Below are 13,315 nucleotides of genomic sequence, written 5' to 3'. Positions count from 1 at the left end.
TTGCAAAACATCCATCCACCCTTTCGTCCTGTCCCGCATTTCTTCTGCTTTTTCATTCCAGTAATTAGCATTCTCTCCATATTTGTCCAGCGGGACTCCCAAATAATCTCCGGGACTTGTAGCCCATCGGACCCCGCAGAACAATTCTGCTCTAAGTCCCATTGGCCACGCCAGACTCCGAGGAGGAGGAGGAAAAACATTTATTCAGAGCACAAAAACTGGGTGAGTTCAGTACGAGAACCCATTGGTCGTCATCATAATCCGGCCCCTCACAACCAGCAATTTCTGGTCGAGTGGGCTGTGGCTATGAAAGGTTGCCTCCCAGCGCTCATGAGTCGGAACGGGATTGCTGTCCAAATCTGGGTTTTCTTGACATTCCCAAACCGCGTGAAAGAGAGTCAACTGCTCCACAGAAGGGGCAGGACGAATGGTAGGTTTCTGGGTACCATTTACTCATTAGGTAAGGATTGGGCAGAGTATTAGTTTGTAGTCGCCTGATTACGTGCTCTTCATATTTACTTAGGGTTTTGTGAGGAAGAGGATATTCCCTTCTTGTGAACTTATAGTACTCCGTAATTTCTGCGTAGCTTAGTAAGGGTGAGGGGTTGTCAACTATGTCAGAGAGAGGCTGCGTGCCAGATGCTCGGAGGAGGAGAGCTCGAGCAGCTGTGTTGGCCGCCTCATTGCCCGTCGTTGAGAGGTGCCCTGGCGTCCAGAAGATCTGGATGTTGGAAGGATTAGACCTTTCCAAAATTTCCCAACACGGAGCGCCAACGCGGCCTCTGAGGTAATTGCGTACCGCTGCTTGTGAGTCGGACATAACCGTTGCCTCGCTGTTCTTTGATATCGCTAGTGCGATAGCTGCTTCTTCAGCCGATGTGGTATCCACCGCTTGGTTAAGGCTGCTTGCAATGATATCCCCCCGGGGTGAAACTGCTGCAATTGGCGCGACTCCGTTAACGGGTCCAGCCGCTTCGACGTAGATCGTGTCCTTGTTTCCATCCCAGCGCTTAGAGAGGTGTCTAGCTCTGGCTAGTCTCCGTCCTCTGTTGTATTCCTCATCCATGCGTTTTGGTATGGGGTGAGTCGTAATGTGTGATCTCATCTGCATGGGCATGTCGATCTTGTGAGCGACTTCCCGGGGTGGACTGATTCTCAGCTTCTGTAATATTTTCCTGCCAGGCTTAGATGTTGAGAGCCTGACAATTTGATTTACACGGTGGGCCTCTATTAGTTCGTCGATGGTGTTATGGATCCCCAGCTGTAGTAAGCGCTTAGTGGATGTGCATAAAGGGAGTCCCAGCGCCGTCTTAACTGCCTTCCGAATAATAACATCTAGTTGGTCTTTCTCCTTTTTGCTAAGCCGTAAGTACGGGGTGGCGTATGTTAGTTTAGAGAGAATGAAAGCCTGAACTAATCTTAGGGCCTCCTTCTCTCTTAGCCCATTTCTTTTCTTGATTACCCGGCGTAGCATTCTAGAGACTTGTTCGGAATAGGCTTGGAGCTGTCTGATTGTAGTGGTGTTAGTGTTGCCGCTGGGTATGATGGCTCCCAGGATCTTGATCTCTTTCTTGATCAGAATGCTCATACCCTGGACCGTAATGGCGACAGAGGGAGTTGACGGCAAAAGCCACGTATTCTGCCTCTTGCCACGGTCGATCAGGAGTAACTCTGATTTCTCGGGAGAGCACGTTAACCCATACCTCGCCGCATGCTGGCACACGACATTCGCTGCTTCCTGAAGCCGGCCTTGAATTTCCCCTTCATTACCGCTGCAACACCAGATCGTAATGTCGTCGGCGTATATAGCGTGCTCAATGCCTTGGATGCGGTCTAGCTTCTCTGGTAGCCCACGCATGGCCAGGTTGAAGAGAAGCGAAGACAAGACCGCTCCCTGCTGGGTGCCCTTGGAACCTAGATTGAACGGAGAGGAGGTCCGATCACCAATACTTATTGACGCTTTTCTATTGGAGAGAAAGTCCCTCACGTAATTATATGTGCGGTCACCACAGTTGATGCTGTTAAGCTCATCCAGTATCCCCTGGTGGTTGACATTGTCAAATGCCCCTTTTAAATTGAGCGCAAGGATGGCCTTGACCTGACATGTGCCGGGGTTGTCCAGAATATCCTCTCTGATACGGAGGAGAATATCCTCTGTAGACAGCTTTTCTCTAAACCCGTACAGCGTGTCAGGGAGGATATCAGTCTTCCTCAGGAGTAGTTTCAGTCGGGCGTTCACGACCCTCTCGAACAGTTTACCCAGACACGACGTCAGGGAGATCGGTCGTAAATGATCAATATCGCATGGCTTATAGGGCTTGGGAATAAATCGCACTAACGCCAATTTTCAGGAGTCTGGGATCTGGCCCTTGTGCCAGCACTGCGTGTTGAAGTATTTCACTAATTTTCTTAAAGAGATGTCATCCATATTAAAGAGCATCTTGGTGTTTATCTGGTCCGGTCCAGACATTTGTCTAAATTAACAGCGCTGCCAGTTTGCCTGCAAAACCTCTCAGTTATTTGTAACGCTTCTACAACACTTTTGCGGTCTTCACAAAGAAGCGCTACGTCATCAGCGTATGCCAGTATTCTCACCTCACACGCTGCCAACCTAAAGCCTCGGATGTTCCCACTCGCAGTTATCATCCTACAAAAAGGCTTCAAATAAATTGCAAAAAGGAGAGAGGACAGTGGACATTCTTGTCGAACAGATGCCCTTACATCAATTCTTTCAGATAACAGTTTGTTTACCATAAGGCGTGTTGAGCAACATGCATAAGTCATTTTTATTCCTTTGAGAACAACTGAACCAATACCAATATGTTCCAACAAACAGTAGAGTATTTCATGAGACACGCGATCGAACGCTTCTTCGAAGTCAATTTGAACCATAGCCACTTTCTTATTTAGAGCCTCGCACCACTCGAGCACGCTGCGTGCTACATGAATATTTTTAAATATGCTTCTGGTTTTATTCCACACGTTTGGTGAGGTCCTACAATATAATTTGACTTATTGCAATCGCTTAGCTAATACTTTCATCAGAATTTTATAATCAACGTTTGTTAGCGTGATCGGTCTATATCCTGTAACCTTTACCAGATTGGCTGGGTCATCTGTCTTAAGAATTAAGACCGTATGAGCATTGTTAAACGAAGGTGACAGCCTACCGACCTTAAAACACTCCTTGAAAAGCTTATAAAGCATAGTGGCAAGGTCATATTTAAAGCTCTTATAAAAGGCCGCCCTCTAACCGTCAGGTCCCGGCGACTTTCCGGCATTCAGTTCATCAATTGCGGTCACTATATCCTCAATACTTAATTCGTTCTGTAATTCTTCGGTGATCTCATTTCCTAATATTGGCATAAGTGCTAAAAAGCTAAATTTTCACTTCGCTACAAGACATTGCACATTGGTGCTAAGCGTTACATGTACGATATCTCATCGCAGATGGTTAAAGAGATACCATAGCGGTCACCTCCCCCAAATGTAATCAATACCCGTCCCCGCACTTTACCAAGCAATCATCTTTCGTTCTCTGTAACCTACACTAATATTCGCAGTCTTATGCCGAAACGAGAACGCGTGTCTAGCTTGGTCATATCATCTAACAGCAGCATGCTGTTACTAACTGAAACCTGGCTTACTAATGATATCACTGATGCTGAAGTTATTGCCGATTTGCCGAATTTTTCTGTTTATCGGAAGGACCGCACAGATTCTCGAGGGGGTGGCGTGCTGATCGCTGCTGGACCAGAATTATCTTGTTCACCCATCCGTCTCCCATCTAACTTAGAGATACTGTGGCTTTTGTGCCGTACTTCACCGCATTCAGTCATAATCGGCGTGTGTTATAGGCCTCCGCATTCTAGCCCAAACTTTTCTCGTGAACTTAACAATATGCTAAACCAGCTCATGATATCTTATCCGAACGCGCATATTCTTCTGTTTGGTGATTTTAATTATCCAGGAATAAACTGGCTCAACCGTTCTCATTCACAGCCAATCAGTGCAGAATCAAGGGATTTTCTAGATGTTTGTTTGAACTTTAATCTTTACCAACTAGTAACCAGCCCAACACGCACCGCAGGCGTTTCGAGCAACATTTTAGACTTAATACTAAGCTCTCATCCTGACAGTGTCATCCATTACATACTTAGAGCCCATTAGCGACCATAAAGTCATTCAAGCCGATTTTTCCTTCCGCACCGAGCGCCATGAAACACAAAAGAAAACAATCACCCTGTATGACAAGGGTAACTACAATGCCATTAATCATGAACTGAGCATTTTTTTCCCACTCTTCGAAGCCGGTTATAACCAGAGATCTGTTAACGAGAATTGGCTAATATTTAAAAATAAACTTCATGAACTAACACAAAAATTTATCCCTAGAATAACTTTTCGTGAAAATCGCTCTAAACCCTGGTTTTCTAAGACACTAAAAAGACTGGAGAATAAAAAGAAGCGGCTTTTTCGCGCTGCCAAATTTAAAAGCAATTCCGAAGCGTGGGAGAAATACTTTTCAGCCGAAAAAGAATACTTGACTTCCGTCACCAACGCTAAACACGCATTTTTTAACAGCGACCTACCGCGCATGCTATGTGATAACCCCAAAAAATTTTGGCGCGTTATCAATCCCGCACCATCACACTCAGTCACTCTCACTCATGCATCCGGTATTCAAGCCTCCGACACAGAATGCGCTAACATCTTCAATACGGCGTTCTCGTCAATTTTCACCCAGGAGCGCAACCCGCCTCCAAGAATACCTCCTACTAATGCCACCTCACCGATGAACGCAATAACTTTTTCTTCAACTGGCATCTCGTCTTTAATCGAGAAAATGAAACTTTCCTCGTCAGCCGGCATCGACGAGATAAACACTAAACTACTAAAAAACACAAAATGTATCAGTGCAGTGTATCTTGAATTATTGTTTTCGCAATCACTCTCTACAGGTCTCATTCCGGAAAACTGGAAAGTTGGGAAGGTCGTTCCACTCTACAAATCAGGTGACAAAAATTCCCCTCTGAACTACCGTCCTATTTCTGTAACTAGCGTCCCCTGCAAGATCATGGAACATGTCATATACTCTCAGGTAATGGACTTCTTAGTCGCTAACAATTTCTTCCATCCATCCCAGCACGGTTTCCGCAAGGGGTATTCATGCGAAACACAACTAGCCATGTTCCTCAACGACTTACATACTAACCTGGACGCTAACCTTCAAGTTGACGCCATCTTTCTGGATTACGCTAAAGCATTTGATAAAGTTCCACATCAACGTTTAATACAAAAACTTTCTATTCTAAACATTCATCCTAACGTGCTAAACTGGATCAAGGCCTTCTTAAGAAATCGCTTTCAGTCAGTCATTGTAAATAACCAGTCTTCCAACCCTCTCCCTGTAACATCCGGCGTCCCACAAGGCTCTGTTCTTGCACCCCTATTGTTTTTAATATATATTAATGATCTCCCTCAATACGTATCCTGCCAAATTCGAATGTTCGCTGACGACTGCGTAATTTACCGCCAAGTAATAAACATAACTGATCATGAAGCCCTCCAGCAGGACCTTAACCAAATTGAACAGTGGTGCGCAGATTGGCTTATGACCCTCAACCCTAGCAAGTGCAAGCTTCTTTCCATCACCCGTCGCAAAAAGACTCATGCCTTCCAATACACAATCGCTAACGAGTCCGTAGAATCTGTATCATCTTTCAAATACTTAGGCGTCACATTATCTAATGACCTAACATGGAATGCACATGTTACTAACGTGATATCATCGGCTAACAAAACTCTGGGATTTCTTAAACGTCACCTTCGCCTCCCCTCACATCACGTGAAATTGCTCGCCTACAAGTCACTCATTAGACCTGAACTTGAATATGCATCCGCCATATGGGACCCGCATCATATTAACCTCGTAAACGATCTAGAAGCCGTTCAAAACCGCGCTACAAGGTTCATTCATTCTTCTTACTCCTACGACGTCAGTGTTTCAGCCTTAAAAACCAAATCAGCACTATCGCCTCTTTCCGTTCGTCGTCGCATAGCCACGCTATCACTGTACCACAAGTTCTTTTACTCATCACTTAACCGTGCCCCTTACATCACGCCAGCATCATACATTTCTCATCGCACTAGCCACACGCTTCAAGTTTTTCGCCCACGTGCCCGAACTGTTACTTTTTCAGCCTCCTTCTTCCCACGTGCAGCTAAAGATTGGAACGGCCTTCCCCAGCATATCGTCGACATCACCTGTCCTTCATCATTTGCAAGCAATCTAAACAACATTTTTTGTTCATGATCACTAGTGGCATTGTTTTGTGCCTTTTCTGCTAATCCCACCCCTTATGTAATACCCCGCGAGGGGTCTTTAAGGTAATAAAATGAAATGAAATGAAATGAAAAAGTTCTCCCGAAACCCCTCTTCACTTGGTGTTTTGCTTGCAAACAGGTCACGGTAATGCTCCACGAATGCACTCGAAATTCCAGTTTGATCACTCAGGATTTGCCCTTTGTATTCGATAACTGAGATCTCGTTCGATCGCCTATCGCTTTTCATCTGAGAGCGCGCGTTTTGTTGGCGTTTCGCCAGTAAGCCATTTTTCCGTGCGTGCTCTTATCACTGCCCCTCTGTACTTCTGAGCATCTAAAGCTTCTAGCCTAACTTTTACGCCCTTTATATCTTGCATGAACATGCCTGGCGTTTGTTCCTCTTCGCGCCCTAAATTTTCCAGAAGCTCTCGCAGTTGCTTTTCTTCTTTTTTTCCTCTTAATTTATTATGCTTGAACGCTCAATGGCATAAATTTTCACCTCCTGCTTAAAGCGTTCCCAAGATTCAATACATCCTGCTTCACTGTTATTAAACATATCCATGCTTTCCTTAACTTTTCATAAAAATATGTCGTCTTCTATAAGCCTAGAGTTTAGCTTCCACATATCCCAGTTCATTTTTGTTTTACGCTGCTTCCTTCCTCCCAAAGTTACCGTAACTAGGCAGTGGTCACTAAAGGACACTTGCTTCAGTTCATAAGTACTGCTCGCAGGAAGGCGACAACTCCGGCGACACGTATATTCTGTTGAGTCGTGCGTGGCTACTCCCTTGAAAATGCGTAAAATGCATATGTTTATGACTTTTCGCCAGGTCCATTACGTCCTCTAAGCTGCACTCGTTCAGGACACTCTTCAACAAATCAGCACTAAGGTCTTTTACATTCTTTCCATCTAAACGATCTTTAGGGTCCAAAACACAATTGAAATCACCCAATAATATGAACACTCGACTGCACTCGAGGAACGAACCTAACTGTTCAAAAACTCCGTGGCGTTCCTTTTGTATCGTAGGAGCATACAGGACAACAACCCTCACCGCGAGTGTTTCGTATGTGAAGTCACACACGATAAACCGCCCCCTTCCACAAGTTATTATTCGTTCCTCTACTATGCCTATGTGTTTCCTCAGGAAAAGACAGCATCCTGCCGACAAACCAGCCGCATGGCTTACACAAACATTGAATCGTGACCGAAAACCAAGCACAGTGTTATCTGTTTGCTGGTCATCCTCAACTTTTGTTTCTTGAATAGCCGCGATATCTAGATCTAACTCGCCGAAAAGTCGGTTCAACTGCACTTGCTTACGCTTCGAGGCAAGTCCTCGTACGTTCAGAGTACCAACTTTTAGAGGTTTCTTCAAGTAAGCCATAGCGTACACACAGCAAACAAACAAGAGTGCTTGTAAAGCCCACTTCTTCGGTCTCTCGTCGCAAGTGAGCGACGAGGACCGTGACAAGGCTACCTTGCATTTCTTGGCTCTCTCCCCTCTCCAATGCCTTTCTAGCCGAAGAAGCTCTCGATCCGTAGCCGGTGCCTTTTCGTAGTCACGAGGTCGCTTAATGGAAGCGTCTGTCGCATCCATCGGCTCCTCGGAGTCGTGGTCGCCTGTAGTGCCCTCCCTCGTTGGCTCTTCTGGCGGCGCAGCAGCATAAACCTTGCCAGTCGTTTCTGCAGCGGGGTCACCTTGTGACTTCTCATTGCCAGCAGGCAGCTCTGGCTGCTGGAAAGCAGGACCGTCGCTGAGTGCTGAAGGGGGCGAGGCTCCGGCGTTTTCCAGTTCCTCCTGGTCCATAAGCAGCTCGCTTCCGTCGTCTTGCGGCGGAGCAGTTACCCATGGCCACACGCGCGTACGTGCGGACGCATCCTTCCCGTTTGTGTCCGAAGGACCGACACAAGCTTCACCTCGGCGTGCGGTAGTCGCGTCGAATATGTCCCGTCCTCTTGCACCTTAGGCATATTGGTGGACGTCCAGGCACCACCACTAACACTTGCCCTCCGTAAAACTTGAACATGTGGGGTAAATCATCGATAGACAGCCCCTCCTTCAGAACCATACGCACCAGCCGTGTTGTCGACTCGGCCTCTTCGAAACCCGGGCTGTTCCACTGCTCTCGAGTGACATCTGTCACTACTCCGAACTCTTCAAAAGCCTTCTGCACAGACTCATTCGACACGTAAAAGGGCACCCAGTGCACCCTGACGGCCAACTCACGTTTGTAGGGATCAATGACTGCACAATAGAGTTTTTTCACTTCCAGTGCTCCTTCTGTCAGCACTCTTTCCTTCGCTTCCGCAATTTTCAGCTTCAAAATCCACACATGCGACATTTGAAAGAGCCCAATGCCAGCCACGAAGGGTAGAACACCGACAGTTTCCAACGGCTCGCGAAAATCCCGTATGCGATAAGGCCGCCCATTAATAATGCCATACACGGATAATACACGGATGCATCACATTCTGTAGAGAGGGGAGTTAACTGCTGTGTATAGTCCATCTCATCCGCATCTCAACTCTCGCGCGACGTATACTGCGGATACGTGCACTCCCCTGGCATTGGCACTTCAAGCCATTTATAATGCCATTGCTTCCCTTCCGCTCGTTCCAAGATTCAATACAGTTCATATTTACACCGACTCCCGCACCGTACTTAAACAGCTTAAGGCTGTTCGACGAACGTTCCAGATTTCACAGTCAATTCATGTGCTCTGCGCAAAGTATCGATGTCCTGTGCGCATACACTGGATTCGCGGCCATGCCCAGGATCCACATAACATTCAAGCGGATGCTATGACTCATCTTCATACATCAGACGATCCGCCACCTTCCCCTCTTCCCCCAGATCCGTTCCTGTCCCATGTTTCCGATTCCGAAGTTCTGCGCCAGCGAACACGCGCTCTAATTCCTCCGTGTTCGCACCCTCTCCCCCGTAGTCTTACTCGGCAGGAGGAGGTATCCATGCGTCGGATTCGGGCAGGGGCGGCTCTGACACCATCTGGCCGTCATCGGTGGCGTGCCAAAGATCTGCCAGCACCTGACAGGTGCCCCCCCTGTAGCGCTGCACCGGACATTTGCGATGTGCGGCACTTGTTGTGGTCGTGCCCAGTGACGGCTGCTATCGGAAAACGGCTCCTCAGGGAGGTGGGCCTGCGGTGGAACCGCGAAAGTGACTACGTGAATTGGACTATGGACAACCGTTTCATTAGCAAACAGTGCGACTACCTTAGCGCAACGGTTCTTCACTCCTTTTAACTTTCAATCCCGTGCATTCTCCCCCCCCCTCTTCCTTTTTCAACTTACCTATGCCTCATGGCACACTTCTCGAATAAAAAAAAAAATAAGGCCGCCCGGCAATATCGCAGTGAAGGAAAACCATAGTCTTCATTGCGTCTCCCGTAGGCAGCGTAGGTAAAACTAAGCTATAGCCCATTGGTGGGCGTCGCTCACTGAAACCTCGGCCAGGCATGACCGATAACGAAGCGGGCTCAGAGCTTCCCATCACACGTCCGTACGCTTCGGCGTCCGGAAGTGAATCCCTGAGCTAGCCGGGCGACGATGAGTGCCGCAAGAAGAGTCCCATTTATACGTGCACTTGCTTGCACGGCAGAAAAAAAAAATGAGCGCGCCCAACGTGGTGCTCGAACCCACGAACCTGAGATTAAGAGTCATGCTCTACCGGCTGATATAGCCGGGCTTTTTTTTCTTTATTACCGACTTGGCAAATACACACAATCACACAAAAAGACAGCACTGCTATATACAAAGAGATAAAAGCACTACTTTAATTCTATCTAGTGTATTGCAGTTAAAAATGCCTCATAGAGGACAGCTCGTCCAAGACCGGTAACCAATCGGGAGGTTCATTCTGTGCACTGAAAACATCACTTATGTACATCACACTCTCAGCGAAATACTGCCGAGCGGGACGTATAACAACAAGTTCATGTCTTACATCCATTCTTGTTTTCCACACGCTGTGCATACACAGCAGCATCAACATGTCACACGGCACTCTATCTGGTGAAGCACATGGCAGAAAACGCATCTCAAAAGGCGTTATCGGCAAATCTTTTTTTAATGCTCGCTGAAGAATATCCCACAGGAAAACTGCGTCGTGGCAGTCGAGAAAGATAGGTTCAATAGCTTCTGGCTTTTTTACAAATAATACAGTTAACGCTCCAAGGCACAAAGAGATCTTTGCTTTGCAGCCATGGCTTCACTATCAGAGTGCCAGTATGCAACTGAAAGAAGACTTGGCCGAAGCTCTGATTGGCATTTTTTAACCCTTTTAAGGACATCACACTCAGAAGCCAATTTATACACAGCACGATACACCGGTACTGGCAAGAACACATCAAGTAGATCCTTATATAGCATCTTCCGCGAGACTTTGGCCAAATTTTCTTCCGAAAACCTCGCCTTGAGAATACGAAAGGATGCGACAACTTCGTGCAAAAATGGACTTAACGCCGTTGTGCTTGATACAGTGGACACTATATACTCAGGCAGTGAATGGCATAATCGCACTTGTATTATTTTTCTTAGAAAATGATCCCTTCGGTCGCGCACGAAAAAAACCGAGTAACTACTTGTTTGAGAAATAAATGCGATAGCCCGAGACCCCCGTTCCGTACGGCATGGAATTGGTTGCACCGGCCTGTACGTTCCCATGAGGAGGCCCACACAAACATCGCAAATACTCGGTGCAGCTTCTGCACCGCCGTTCTAGCCATGCACAACGCTTGCAAAACAAAATATTTTAGAAACCAGAAATACATTACACACAGTGGTTCTCGAAAACATGGAAAAATTGTGCCCTCCCCATTTCGCTGTCTTAGATTTAACTCGTTGTGTTTCCTCGTCCCAATATTCTTTACTTTTCCGGTAATGCTTGAGAGGGATTCCAAGGTACTTTCCAGGGGTTATCGTCCATTGCATTTGGCAGAAAAATTCTGGAGTGTGTTCCCAGTCTCCATGCCAGAATCTTAAGCATTTTGTCCAACTTACTGCGCTACCAGTTCCCCTTGTTGTGCTCGCGCTTCCTTCCTGCTGTGGAATTTGGCGAAGTTGGGCATGGGGAGGATTCTGTGAAGACCACCGCGAGGATGGTTGAGCCCTCTGGGGGAAACGTGACTGCAGGACTGCCGGATGCAACGACAATATCGTCCCCACGTGTTCGACCAAAAATGCCGGAAGCAGCGACGACAATAGCGTCCCCACGTGTTCAACACGAATGCCAGCGACGACCATAAGCGTATTCGTTCCGGTCTTCGCCACGGCGAAGTGCGATATCAGTGTGGTCCCCTTCAGTCACGCTGGATTTGAACAATTGCCCGAGTGCCGCACCTTCGACAGAGCTTCCGCGTTCCGGTCACCAGTACAAGATCTTTCGACACCTGCTGGGAGACAGCCTGCATTCTTATGTCATGCAGGTTCCCTCCGGGTCAACATGGGCGCGGTCCGGACGCACGTGCGCGGCCACCGGGAGGCCGCAGGGACGACAACGTGACCGGGTCCTGTTCCCTTTCCCTCAACCTAGCTGCGAAGAAACAACAGGACGGCCTTCCGTGGTTGGTATCATCAGTGCCATCCTGTGATTGGACATCATTCTTCGAACTGTTTTCCCCAGCTAGGGATCTGGGGAATACTAAGAGTATTTAAGGAACTGCTTGTTTGATACCAGGAGGGAGCCCCTTTCTTGAGAGGTATCAGAGAATCCCAACTCCTAAGAAGCTCTCTTTACTGAGAAGCACTCTCAGAGTCCCGTACTTGTACATAAAGTAAATAGTTCTTGTATAAAGTTTTCCAAGTTTTCTTCTTCCGATCGTCCTCGTCTCTTCTCCGGCCCAGTCACGCTACCATGAATCCCAACAACTGGATGGCAGCTGTGGGACGTCCACGTGAAGTTACCGGCTCCAACGGACCTCGGCAGCTGCGGGACTGACAGGCGTCAGCTATACCTTGGCAGGGTGAGTGCCTAATGTTTTCCGTTCATTTCGCCAGATCGTACTAGCACAGGCAGATGCAAGGTGCGGATTCCTGTTGTCTGGGAAACTGATTTATTGAAACTGCTTTGTCCACTTCAAGCTAGGGCTAATGTTTTAGTGGGCTTGCTATTGCATGGTGGAACTCACGATGGAAAAATTAAAAGTGCAGGACCTGCTCAAAATTTTCCAGGAGCTGGGGATTTCGCTACGTTCTGCGAAAAGAAAAAAATTCTCGAGGTTATGCGGTAGGAGGAGGTGCCCAAACAGCACAGGTCATCGGCCCAATATTGCCACCGGATGGTCCCATCCTGGTCCTTTGTAGGGTCAGGTTTGCCAATACAGCTCCAAAGTTGGGCCAATTACTTGTGCTGCTAGGGTGACTACTGAGGAGGTCGACGAGGCTTTGGAAGCGATTGTTGGATGCAAGAAAGAAAAAGAAGAGGTTCGGTTGGCTCAAGAGAAACGGAAGGTCCGTGAGGCAAAGGAAAAGGCGAGAGAATATGCTCGAAAAATGAAGGAGCTCGAAATCGTGTCGAACGGAGGGAATATGGCGCGTCTTAGCCCTGTAGCTTCGGTAGAGGAGCAAGGGAGGCAGAGATTGCAGGATCTCGTCTCGCCATACTACGTGGCAGGCGATATTGCACAATTTTTGGTAAATTTCTAACGCGCATGCGGGAAGGTGCACATCGACAAGAGCGCTTGGTGTGAGAAGTACTTCCTCTCCTTCCGTGCGAGGCGGCCGAAGTGGTGGCTCGCCTCTCACGGGAAGAGTGTGATGACTACGAGAAGGTAAAGAGCGCACTGCTTAGAAAGTACCGCCTTTCTGCTGAAGCCATTAGGCAGCGATTCAGGCAGGCAAAGAAAGGCGGAGAGTCGCATACTGACTTCGCGTACCGGCTTAAAGTCAACTTAAACGAGTGCCTTAAGACTGCTGAGGTGCACGGTAGTAATGACAAGGTACTGGAGTGCATCGCACTAGAGCAGT

Source organism: Amblyomma americanum, chromosome 2 (genome assembly GCF_052857255.1).
Source record: "Amblyomma americanum isolate KBUSLIRL-KWMA chromosome 2, ASM5285725v1, whole genome shotgun sequence".
NCBI lineage: Eukaryota > Metazoa > Arthropoda > Arachnida > Ixodida > Ixodidae > Amblyomma > Amblyomma americanum.
The sequence above is the reverse complement of the archived record's forward strand: the minus strand, read 5'-3'. Positions refer to the sequence as shown.